The sequence below is a fragment of the Rhinoderma darwinii genome, chromosome 2 (genome assembly GCF_050947455.1).
Source record: "Rhinoderma darwinii isolate aRhiDar2 chromosome 2, aRhiDar2.hap1, whole genome shotgun sequence".
Classification (NCBI taxonomy): Eukaryota; Metazoa; Chordata; class Amphibia; order Anura; family Rhinodermatidae; genus Rhinoderma; species Rhinoderma darwinii.
Window position 1 is genome coordinate 463,614,911 of NC_134688.1, and position 13,605 is coordinate 463,628,515.

Genomic DNA, 13,605 nt, shown 5'->3' on the forward strand with positions numbered 1-13,605 from the left:
AGGTCTGCGGGACTGACGGATTCAGGTCATAGCGAACGATACCGCTGCTCTGTATAGAGAATACAGAGCAGCTGTATCTCAAAAAGTAAAAATAATTTTTAATAAAAATGGTTTAGAAAGCTGCACTAATCACACTGACTGACCATTTATTTTATTTTTTTTAAATATGCCATTTAATGGTTTACATTGCCTTTAAATTTTCCATTTCTTCTATATCCACAGGTGCATGAAATCCTAAAAATGTGCCTGTATTTTTTTCTATTCATTTCTATTTTAATTATTCTGACTATAAAATGAACCAATATGTAAAATGCTCCAATTACTAATAATATGTATAAACAATGATGTTAAGTGTTATTACAAGCCACTGTTCACAAGAGACCTAAGTGCTATCAGGTGTCTTAGTCAGGGAATTTTTGCTGTGCTGTAATTAGGACCACCCGGCGTATGTCAACCTGTAATCATATCCACTATGACAGGTAGTCAAGACATCACCCTAGTATATGATTAATGGCCCCTGTCCCAGTAAGTGGGTTATTTGTACAGGTAGCTGGAGCATAGCCTGATCACTGTGTTGGGACAGAGATGAGTCATCTACTGCTCCATCTCCATTACGCTTCATTGCATAATTTACTAGGGGCTTATGTACACAACAGAGCCCTGTGCATCAAGACTATAATGCAGTGTATGGAGCCTATAAGGCAGTGTATGGAGCCAATAAAGCAGTGCATGGAGCCTAAAAGGCGGTGTATGGAGCCTATAAGGCAGTGTATGGAGCCTATAAGGCAGTGCATGGAGCCTATAAGGCAGTGAATGGAGGCTATAAGGCAGTGTATGGAGCCTATAAGGCAGTGTATGGAGTCTATAAGGCAGTGTATGGAGCTATAAGGCAGTGTATGGAGCCTATAAGGCAGTGTATGGAGCCTACAAGGCAGTGAATGGAGAATATAAGGCAGTGTATGGAGAGATAAGGCAGTGTATGGATCTAAAAGGCAGTGCATGAAGCCTATAAGGCAGTGTGTGGAGCCTATAAGGCAGTGTATGGAGCCTATAAGGCAGTGTATGGAGCCTATAAGGCAGTGTATGGAACTATAAGGCAGTGTATGGAGCCTATAAGGCAGTGTATGGAACTATAAGGCAGTGTATGGAACTATAAGGCAGTGTATGGAGCCTATAAGGCAGTGTATGGAGCCTATAAGGCAGTGTATGGAGGCTATAAGGCAGTGTATGGAGGCTATAAGGCAGTGTATGGAGGCTATAAGGCAGTGTATGGAGCCTATAAGGCAGTGTATGGAGCCTATAAGGCAGTGTATGGAGCCTATAAGGCAGTGTATGGAGCCTATAAGGCAGTGTATGGAGCCTATAAGGCAGTGCATGGAGCCTATAAGGCAGTGCATGGAGCCTATAAGGCAGTGTATGGAACTGTAAGGCAGTGTATGGAGCCTATAAGGCAGTGTATGGAGCCTATAAGGCAGTGTATGGATCTATAAGGCAGTGTATTGAGCCTATAAGGCAGTGTATGGAGCCTATAAGGCAGTGTATGAGGCCTATTAGGCAGTGTATGGAGCTATAAGGCAGTGTAAGTAGCCTATAAGGCAGTGTATGGAGCTATAAGGCAGTGTATAGAGCCTATAAGGCAGTGTATAGAGCCTATAAGGCAGTGTATGGAGCTATAAGGCAGTGTATGGAGCTATAAGGCAGTGTATGGATGCTATAAGGCAGTGTATGAAGCCTATAAGGCAGTGTATGGAGCCTATAAGGCAGTGTATGGAACTATAAGGCAGTGTATGGAGCCTATAAGGCAGTGTATAGAGCTATAAGGCAGTGTATGGAGCCTATAAGGCCGTGTATGGAGCTATAAGGTAGTGTATGGAGCTATAAGGCAGTGTATGGAGCTATAAGGCAGTGTATGGAGCCTATAAGGCAGTGTATGGAGCTATAAGGCAGTGTATGGAACCTATAAGGCAGTGTATGGAACTATAAGGCAGTGTATGGAGCCTATAAGGCAGTGTATGGAGCCTATAAGGCAGTGAATGGAGGCTATAAGGCAGTGCATGAAGCCTATAAGGCAGTGTATGGAGCTATAAGGCAGTGTACGGAGCCTATAAGGCAGAGTATGGAGCCTATAAGGCAGTGTATGGAGCCTATAAGGCAGTGTATGGAGCCTATAAGGCAGTGTATGGAGCCTATAAGGCAGTGTATGGAGCCTATAAGGCAGTGTATGGAGCCTATAAGGCAGTGAATGGAGGCTATAAGGCAGTGTATGGAGCTATAAGGCAGTGCATGAAGCCTATAAGGCAGTGTATGGAGCCTATAAGGCAGTGTATGGAGCCTATAAGGCAGTGTATGGAACTATAAGGCAGTGTATGGAGCCTATAAGGCAGTGTATGGAGCCTATAAGGCAGTGTATGGATCTATAAGGCAGTGTATGGATCTATAAGGCAGTGTATGGAGCCTATAAGGCAGTGTATGGAGCCTATAAGGCAGTGTATGGAACTATAAGGCAGTGTATGGAACTATAAGGCAGTGTATGGAGCCTATAAGGCAGTGAATGGAGGCATAAGGCAGTGCATGAAGCCTATAAGGCAGTGTATGGAGCTATAAGGCAGTGTATGGAGCTATAAGGCAGTGTATGGAACTATAAGGCAGTGTATGGAGCCTATAAGGCAGTGTATGGAGCTATAAGGCAGTGTATGGAGCCTATAAGGCAGTGTATGGAACTATAAGGCAGTGTATGGAACTATAAGGCAGTGTATGGAACTATAAGGCAGTGTATGGAACTATAAGGCAGTGTATGGAGCCTATAAGGCAGTGTATGGAGCCTATAAGGCAGTGTATGGATCTATAAGGCAGTGTATGGAGCCTATAAGGCAGTGTATGGAGCCTATAAGGCAGTGTATGAGGCCTATTAGGCAGTGTATGAAGTTATAAGGCAGTGTAAGTAGCCTATAAGGCAGTGTATGGAGCCATAAGGCAGTGTATGGAGCTATAAGGCAGTGTATGGAGGCTATAAGGCAATGTATGGAGGCTATAAGGCAGTGTATGGAGCTATAAGGCAGTGTATGGAGCTATAAGGCAGTGTATGGAACTATAAGGCAGTGTATGGAACTATAAGGCAGTCTATGGAGCTATAAGGCAGTGTATGGAGGCTATAAGGCAGTGTATGGAGCTATAAGGCAGTGTATGGAGCCTATAAGGCAGTGTATGGAACTATAAGGCAGTGTATGGAGCCTATAAGGCAGTGAATGGAGGCTATAAGGCAGTGCATGAAGCCTATAAGGCAGTGTATGGAGCCTATAAGGAGGTGTATGGAGCCTATAAGGCAGTGTATGGAGCCTATAAGGCAGTGTATGGAGCCTATAAGGCAGTGTATGGATCTATAAGGCAGTGTATGGAGCCTATAAGGCAGTGTATGGAGCTATAAGGCAGTGTATGGAGCCTATTAGGCAGTGTATGGAGCTATAAGGCAGTGTATGGAGCCTATAAGGCAGTGTATGAAGCTATAAGGCAGTGTATGGAGCCTATAAGGCAGAGTATGGAACTATAAGGCAGTGTATGGAGCCTATAAGGCAGTGAATGGAGGCTATAAGGCAGTGTATGGAGCTATAAGGCAGTGTATGGAGCCTATAAGGCCGTGTATGGAGCTATAAGGCAGTGTATGGAGCTATAAGGCAGAGTATGGAGCTATAAGGCAGTGTATGGAGCCTATAAGGCAGTGTATGGAGCTATAAGGCAGTGTATGGAACTATAAGGCAGTGTATGGAGCCTATAAGGCAGTGTATGAGGCCTATTAGGCAGTGTATGGAGCTATAAGGCAGTGTAAGTAGCCTATAAGGCAGTGTATGGAGCTATAAGGCAGTGTATAGAGCCTATAAGGCAGTGTATAGAGCCTATAAGGCAGTGTATGGAGCTATAAGGCAGTGTATGGAGCTATAAGGCAGTGTATGGATGCTATAAGGCAGTGTATGAAGCCTATAAGGCAGTGTATGGAGCCTATAAGGCAGTGTATGGAACTATAAGGCAGTGTATGGAGCCTATAAGGCAGTGTATAGAGCTATAAGGCAGTGTATGGAGCCTATAAGGCCGTGTATGGAGCTATAAGGTAGTGTATGGAGCTATAAGGCAGTGTATGGAGCTATAAGGCAGTGTATGGAGCCTATAAGGCAGTGTATGGAGCTATAAGGCAGTGTATGGAACCTATAAGGCAGTGTATGGAACTATAAGGCAGTGTATGGAGCCTATAAGGCAGTGTATGGAGCCTATAAGGCAGTGAATGGAGGCTATAAGGCAGTGCATGAAGCCTATAAGGCAGTGTATGGAGCTATAAGGCAGTGTACGGAGCCTATAAGGCAGAGTATGGAGCCTATAAGGCAGTGTATGGAGCCTATAAGGCAGTGTATGGAGCCTATAAGGCAGTGTATGGAGCCTATAAGGCAGTGTATGGAGCCTATAAGGCAGTGAATGGAGGCTATAAGGCAGTGTATGGAGCTATAAGGCAGTGCATGAAGCCTATAAGGCAGTGTATGGAGCCTATAAGGCAGTGTATGGAGCCTATAAGGCAGTGTATGGAACTATAAGGCAGTGTATGGAGCCTATAAGGCAGTGTATGGAGCCTATAAGGCAGTGTATGGATCTATAAGGCAGTGTATGGATCTATAAGGCAGTGTATGGAGCCTATAAGGCAGTGTATGGAGCCTATAAGGCAGTGTATGGAACTATAAGGCAGTGTATGGAACTATAAGGCAGTGTATGGAGCCTATAAGGCAGTGAATGGAGGCATAAGGCAGTGCATGAAGCCTATAAGGCAGTGTATGGAGCTATAAGGCAGTGTATGGAGCTATAAGGCAGTGTATGGAACTATAAGGCAGTGTATGGAGCCTATAAGGCAGTGTATGGAGCTATAAGGCAGTGTATGGAGCCTATAAGGCAGTGTATGGAACTATAAGGCAGTGTATGGAACTATAAGGCAGTGTATGGAGCCTATAAGGCAGTGTATGGATCTATAAGGCAGTGTATGGAGCCTATAAGGCAGTGTATGGAGCCTATAAGGCAGTGTATGAGGCCTATTAGGCAGTGTATGAAGTTATAAGGCAGTGTAAGTAGCCTATAAGGCAGTGTATGGAGCCATAAGGCAGTGTATGGAGCTATAAGGCAGTGTATGGAGGCTATAAGGCAATGTATGGAGGCTATAAGGCAGTGTATGGAGCTATAAGGCAGTGTATGGAGCTATAAGGCAGTGTATGGAGCTACAAGGCAGTCTATGGAGCTATAAGGCAGTGTATGGAGGCTATAAGGCAGTGTATGGAGCTATAAGGCAGTGTATGGAGCCTATAAGGCAGTGTATGGAACTATAAGGCAGTGTATGGAGCCTATAAGGCAGTGAATGGAGGCTATAAGGCAGTGCATGAAGCCTATAAGGCAGTGTATGGAGCCTATAAGGCAGTGTATGGAGCCTATAAGGCAGTGTATGGAGCCTATAAGGCAGTGTATGGAGCCTATAAGGCAGTGTATGGATCTATAAGGCAGTGTATGGAGCCTATAAGGCAGTGTATGGAGCTATAAGGCAGTGTATGGAGCCTATTAGGCAGTGTATGGAGCTATAAGGCAGTGTATGGAGCCTATAAGGCAGTGTATGAAGCTATAAGGCAGTGTATGGAGCCTATAAGGCAGAGTATGGAACTATAAGGCAGTGTATGGAGCCTATAAGGCAGTGAATGGAGGCTATAAGGCAGTGTATGGAGCTATAAGGCAGTGTATGGAGCCTATAAGGCCGTGTATGGAGCTATAAGGCAGTGTATGGAGCTATAAGGCAGAGTATGGAGCTATAAGGCAGTGTATGGAGCCTATAAGGCAGTGTATGGAGCTATAAGGCAGTGTATGGAACTATAAGGCTGTGTATGGAGCCTATAAGGCAGTGAATGGAGGCTATAAGGCAGTGCATGAAGCCTATAAGGCAGTGTATGGAGCCTATAAGGCAGAGTATGGAGCCTATAAGGCAGTGTATGGAGCCTATAAGGCAGTGTATGGAGCCTATAAGGCAGTGTATGGAACTATAAGGCAGTGTATGGAGCCTATAAGGCAGTGAATGGAGGCTATAAGGCAGTGTATGGAGCTATAAGGCAGTGTATGGAACTATAAGGCAGTGTATGGAGCCTATAAGGCAGTGTATGGAGCCTATAAGGCAGTGTATGGATCTATAAGGCAGTGTATAGAGCCTATAAGGCAGTGTATGGAACTATAAGGCAGTGTATGGAGCCTATAAGGCAGTGAATGGAGGCTATAAGGCAGTGTATGGAGCTATAAGGCAGTGCATGAAGCCTATAAGGCAGTGCATGAAGCCTATAAGGCAGTGCATGGAGCCTATAAGGCAGTGTATGGAGCCTATAAGGCAGAGTATGGAGCCTATAAGGCAGTGTATGGAGCCTATAAGGCAGAGTATGGAGCCTATAGGGCAGTGTATGGAGCCTATAAGGCAGTGTATGGAGCCTATAAGGCAGTGTATGGAGCCTATAAGGCAGTGAATGGAGGCTATAAGGCAGTGAATGGAGGCTATAAGGCAGTGCATGAAGCCTATAAGGCAGTGTATGGAGCTATAAGGCAGTGTATGGAGCCTATAAGGCAGTGTATGGAGCCTATAAGGCAGTGTATGGAGCTATAAGGCAGTGCATGGAGCCTATAAGGCAGTGCATGGAGCCTATAAGGCAGTGTATGGAACTATAAGGCAGTGTATGGAACTATAAGGCAGTGTATGGAGCCTATAAGGCAGTGTATGGAGCCTATAAGGCAGTGTATGGAGCTATAAGGCAGTGTATGGAGCCTATAAGGCAGTGTATGGAACTATAAGGCAGTGTATGGAGCCTATAAGGCCGTGTATGGAGCTATAAGGCAGTGTATGGAGCCTATTAGGCAGTGTATGGAGCTATAAGGCAGTGTATGGAGCCTATAAGGCAGTGTATGATGCTATAAGGCAGTGTATGGAGCCTATAAGGCAGTGTATGGAACTATAAGGCAGTGTATGGAGCCTATAAGGCAGTGAATGGAGGCTATAAGGCAGTGCATGGAGGCTATAAGGCAGTGTATGGAGCCTAAAAGGCAGTGTATGGAGCTATAAGGCAGTGCATGGAGCCTATAAGGCAGTGTATGGAACTATAAGGCAGTGTATGGAGCCTAAAAGGCAGTGTATGGAGCTATAAGGCAGTGTATGGAGCCTATAAGGCCGTGTATGGAGCTATAAGGCAGTGTATGGAGCTATAAGGCAGTGTATGGAGCTATAAGGCAGTGTATGGAGCCTATAAGGCAGTGTATGGAGCCTATAAGGCAGTGTATGGAACTATAAGGCAGTGTATGGAGCCTATAAGGCAGTGAATGGAGGCTATAAGGCAGTGCATGAAGCCTATAAGGCAGTGTATTGAGCCCATAAGGCAGTGTATGGAGCCTATAAGGCAGTGTATGGAGCCTATAAGGCAGTGTATGGAGCCTATAAGGCAGTGTATGGAGCCTATAAGGCAGTGTATGGATCTAATAGGCAGTGTATGGAGCCTATAAGGCAGTGTATGGAGCTATAAGGCAGTGTATGGAGCCTATTAGGCAGTGTATGGAGCTTTAAGGCAGTGTATGGAGCCTATAAGGCAGTGTATGAAGCTATAAGGCAGCGTATGGAGCCTATAAGGCAGCGTATGGAACTATAAGGCAGTGTATGGAGCCTATAAGGCGGTGAATGGAGGCTATAAGGCAGTGTATGGAGCTATAAGGCAGTGCATGAAGCCTATAAGGCAGTGTATGGAGCTATAAGGCAGTGTATGGAACTATAAGGCAGTGTATGGAGCCTATAAGGCAGTGTATGGAGCCTATAAGGCAGTGTATGGAGCCTATAAGGCAGTGTATGGAACTATAAGGCAGTGTATGGAACTATAAGGCAGTGTATGGAACTATAAGGCAGTGTATGGAGCCTATAAGGCAGTGTATGGAGCCTATAAGGCAGTGTATGGATCTATAAGGCAGTGTATGGAGCCTATAAGGCAGTGTATGGAGCCTATTAGGCAGTGTATGGAGCTATAAGGCAGTGTAAGTAGCCTATAAGGCAGTGTATGGAGCTATAAGGCAGTGTATGGAGCCTATAAAGCAGTGTATGGAGCTATAAGGCAGTGTATGGAGCCTATAAGGCAGTGTATGGAGCTATAAGGCAGTGTATGGAGCCTATAAGGCAGTGTATGGAACTATAAGGCAGTGTATGGAGCCTATAAGGCAGTGTATGGAGCTATAAGGCAGTGTATGGAGCCTATAAGGCAGTGTATGGAACTATAAGGCAGTGTATGGAGCCTATAAGGCAGTGTATGGAGCTAGAAGGCAGTGTATGGAGCCTATAAGGCAGTGTATGGAGCTATAAGGCAGTCAATTGAGGCTATAAGGCAGTGTATGGAGCCTATAAGGCAGTGTATGGAGCCTATAAGGCAGTGTATGGAGCCTATAAGGCAGTGTATGGAACTATAAGGCAGTGTATGGAACTATAAGGCAGTGTATGGAACTATAAGGCAGTGTATGGAGCCTATAAGGCAGTGTATGGAGCCTATAAGGCAGTGTATGGATCTATAAGGCAGTGTATGGAGCCTATAAGGCAGTGTATGGAGCCTATTAGGCAGTGTATGGAGCTATAAGGCAGTGTAAGTAGCCTATAAGGCAGTGTATGGAGCTATAAGGCAGTGTATGGAGCCTATAAAGCAGTGTATGGAGCTATAAGGCAGTGTATGGAGCCTATAAGGCAGTGTATGGAGCTATAAGGCAGTGTATGGAGCCTATAAGGCAGTGTATGGAACTATAAGGCAGTGTATGGAGCCTATAAGGCAGTGTATGGAGCTATAAGGCAGTGTATGGAGCCTATAAGGCAGTGTATGGAACTATAAGGCAGTGTATGGAGCCTATAAGGCAGTGTATGGAGCTAGAAGGCAGTGTATGGAGCCTATAAGGCAGTGTATGGAGCTATAAGGCAGTCAATGGAGGCTATAAGGCAGTGTATGGAGCCTATAAGGCAGTGTATGGAGCTATAAGGCAGTGTATGGAGCCTATAAGGCAGTGTATGGACCCTATAAGGCAGTGTATGGAGTTATAAGGCAGTGTATGGAGCTATAAGGCAGTGTATGGAGCTGTAAGGCAGTGTATGGACCCTATAAGGCAGTGTATGGAGCTATAAGGCAGTGTATGGAGCTATAAGGCAGTGTATGGAGCTATAAGGCAGTGTATGGAGCTATAAGGCAGTGTATGGAGCCTATAAGGCAGTGTATGGTGCTATAAGGCAGTGTATGGAGCTTATAAGGCAGTGTATGGAGCCTATAAGGCAGTGTATGGAGCCTATAAGGCAATCAATGGAGGCTATAAGGCAGTGTATGGAGCCTATAAGACAGTGTATGGAGCTATAAGCCAGTGTATGGAGCTATAAGGCAGTGTATGGAGCCTATAAGGCAGTGTATGGAGCTATAAGGCAGTGTATGGAGCCTATAAGGCAGTGTATGGACCCTATAAGGCAGTGTATGGACCCTATAAGGCAGTGTATGGAGCCTATAAGGCAGTGTATGGTGCTGTAAGGCAGTGTATGGAGCTATAAGGCAGTGTAAGGAGCTATAAGGCAGTGTAAGGAGCTATAAGGCAGTGTATGCAGCTATAAGGCAGTGTATGGAGCTATAAGGCAGTGTATGGAGCTATAAGGCAGTGTATGGACCCTATAAGGCGGTGTATGGAGTTATAAGGCAGTGTATGGAGCTATAAGGCAGTGTATGGAGCCTATAAGGCAGTGTATGGAGCTATAAGGCAGTGTATGGAGCCTATAAGGCAGTGTATGGACCCTATAAGGCAGTGTATGGACCCTATAAGGCAGTGTATGGAGCCTATAAGGCAGTGTATGGTGCTGTAAGGCAGTGTATGGAGCTATAAGGCAGTGTAAGGAGCTATAAGGCAGTGTAAGGAGCTATAAGGCAGTGTATGCAGCTATAAGGCAGTGTATGGAGCTATAAGGCAGTGTATGGACCCTATAAGGCAGTGTATGGAGTTATAAGGCGGTGTATGGAGCTATAAGGCAGTGTATGGAGCTATAAGGCAGTGTATGGAGCTATAAGGCAGTGTATGGAGCTATAAGGCAGTGTATGGAGCTATAAAGCAGTGTATGGAGCTTATAAGGCAGTGTTTGGAGCTATAAGGCAGTGTATGGAGCTATAAGGCAGTGTATGGAGCCTATAAGGCAGTGTATGGACACTATAAGGCAGTGTATGGAGCTATAAGCCAGTGTATGGAGTTATAAGGCAGTGTATGGAGCCTATAAGGCAGTGTATGGAGCTATAAGGCAGTGTATGGAGCTATAAGGCAGAGTATGAAGCCTATAAGGCAGTGTATGAAGCCTATAAGGCAGTGTATGGACCCTATAAGGCAGTGTATGGAGCTATAAGGCAGTGTATGGACCCTATAAGGCAGTGTATGGAGCCTATAAGGCAGTGTATTGATCTATAAGGCAGTGTATGGAGCCTATAAGGCAGTGTATGGAGCCATAAGGCAGTGTATGGAGCCTATAAGGCAGTGTATGGAGCTATAAGGCAGTGTATGGAGCCTATTAGGCAGTGTATGGAGCTATAAGGCAGTGTATGGAGCCTATAAGGCAGTGTATGAAGCTATAAGGCAGTGTATGGAGCCTATAAGGCAGTGTATGGAACTATAAGGCAGTGTATGGAGCCTATAAGGCAGTGAATGGAGGCTATAAGGCAGTGTATGGAGCTATAAGGCAGTGTATGGAACTATAAGGCAGTGCATGGAGCCTATAAGGCAGTGTATGGAACTATAAGGCAGTGTATGGAACTATAAGGCAGTGTATGGAGCCTATAAGGCAGTGTATGGAGCCTATAAGGCAGTGTATGGATCTATAAGGCAGTGTATGGAGGCTATAAGGCAGTGTATGGAGGCTATAAGGCAGTGTATGGAGGCTATAAGGCAGTGTATGGAGGCTATAAGGCAGTGTATGGAGCTATAAGGCAGTGCATGAAGCCTATAAGGCAGTGTATGGAGCCTATAAGGCAGTGTATGGAACTATAAGGCAGTGTATGGAGCCTATAAGGCAGTGTATGGAGCTATAAGGCAGTGTATGGAGCCTATAAGGCCCTGTATGGAGCTATAAGGCAGTGTATGGAGCTAGAAGGCAGTGTATGGAGCCTATAAGGCAGTGTATGGAGCCTATAAGGCAGTGTATGGAGCTATTAGGCAGTGTATGGAGCCTATAAGGCAGTGTATGGAACTATAAGGCAGTGTATGGAGCCTATAAGGCAGTGCATGAAGCCTATAAGGCAGTGTATGGAGCCTATAAGGCAGTGTATGGATCTATAAGGCAGTGTATGGAGCCTATAAGGCAGTGTATGGAGCCTATAAGGCAGTGTATGGAGCTATAAGGCAGTGTATGGAGCCTATTAGGCAGTGTATGGAGCCTATTAGGCAGTGTATGGAGCCTATAAGGCAGTGTATGGAGCCTATAAGGCAGTGTATGGAGCCTATAAGGCAGTGTATGAAGCTATAAGGCAGTGTATGGAGCCTATAAGGCAGTGTATGGAACTATAAGGCAGTGTATGAAGCCCATAAGGCAGTGAATGGAGGCTATAAGGCAGTGTATGGAGCTATAAGGCAGTGCATGAAGCCTATAAGGCAGTGTATGGAGCTATAAGGCAGTGTATGGAACTATAAGGCAGTGTATGGAGCCTATAAGGCAGTGTATGGAGCTATAAGGCAGTGTATGGTACTATAAGGCAGTGTATGGAACTATAAGGCAGTGTATGGAACTATAAGGCAGTGTATGGAGCCTATAAGGCAGTGTATGGAGCCTATAAGGCAGTGTATGGAGCCTATAAGGCAGTGTATGGAGTCTATAAGGCAGTGTATGGAGCCTATTAGGCAGTGTATGGAGCCTATAAGGCAGTGTATGGAGCCTATAAGGCAGTGTATGGAGCCTATAAGGCCCTGTATGGAACTATAAGGCAGTGTATGGAGCTATAAGGCAGTGTATGGAGCCTATAAGGCAGTGTATGGAACTATAAGGCAGTGTATGGAGCCTATAAGGCAGTGAATGGAGGCTATAAGGCAGTGCATGAAGCCTATAAGGCACTGTATGGAGCCTATAAGGCAGTGTATGGATCTATAAGGCAGTGTATGGAGCCTATAAGGCAGTGTATGGAGCTAAAAGGCAGTGTATGGAGCCTATTAGGCAGTGTATGGAGCTATAAGGCAGTGTATGGAGCCTATAAGGCAGTGTATGAAGCTATAAGGCAGTGTATGGAGCCTATAAGGCAGTGTATGGAACTATAAGGCAGTGTATGAAGCCCATAAGGCAGTGAATGGAGGCTATAAGGCAGTGTATGGAGCTATAAGGCAGTGCATGAAGCCTATAAGGCAGTGTATGGAGCTATAAGGCAGTGTATGGAACTATAAGGCAGTGTATGGAGCCTATAAGGCAGTGTATGGAGCTATAAGGCAGTGCATGGAGCCTATAAGGCAGTGTATGGAACTATAAGGCAGTGTATGGAACTATAAGGCAGTGTATGGAACTATAAGGCAGTGTATGGAGCCTACAAGGCAGTGTATGGAGCCTACAAGGCAGTGTATGGAGCCTATAAGGCAGTGTATGGAGCCTATTAGGCAGTGTATGGATCTATAAGGCAGTGTATGGAGCTATAAGGTAGTGTATGGAGCTATAAGGCAGTGTATGAAGCCTATAAGGTAGTGTATGGACCCTATAAGGCAGTGTATGGAGCTATAAGGCAGTGTATGGACCCTATAAGGCAGTGTATGGAGCCTATAAGGCAGTGTATGGATCTATAAGGCAGTGTATGGAGCCTATAAGGCAGTGTATGGAGCTATAAGGCAGTGTATGGAGCCTATTAGGCAGTGTATGGAGCTATAAGGCAGTTTATGGAGCCTATAAGGCAGTGTATGAAGCTATAAGGCAGTGTATGGAGCCTATAAGGCAGTGTATGGAACTATAAGGCAGTGTATGGAGCCTATAAGGCAGTGAATGGAGGCTATAAGGCAGTGTATGGAGCTATAAGGCAGTGCATGAAGCCTAAAAGGCAGTGTATGGAGCTATAAGGCAGTGTATGGAACTATAAGGCAGTGTATGGAGCCTATAAGGCAGTGAATGGAGGCTATAAGGCAGTGTATGGAGCTATAAGGCAGTGCATGAAGCCTATAAGGCAGTGTATGGAGCCTATAAGGCAGTGTATGGAGCCTATAAGGCAGTGTATGGAACTATAAGGCAGTGTATGGAGCCTATAAGGCAGTGTATGGAGCCTATAAGGCAGTGTATGGATCTATAAGGCAGTGTATGGATCTATAAGGCAGTGTATGGAGCCTATAAGGCAGTGTATGGAGCCTATAAGGCAGTGTATGGAACTATAAGGCAGTGTATGGAACTATAAGGCAGTGTATGGAGCCTATAAGGCAGTGAATGGAGGCATAAGGCAGTGCATGAAGCCTATAAGGCAGTGTATGGAGCTATAAGGCAGTGTATGGAGCTATAAGGCAGTGTATGGAACTATAAGGCAGTGTATGGAGCCTATAAGGCAGTGTATGGAGCTATAAGGCAGT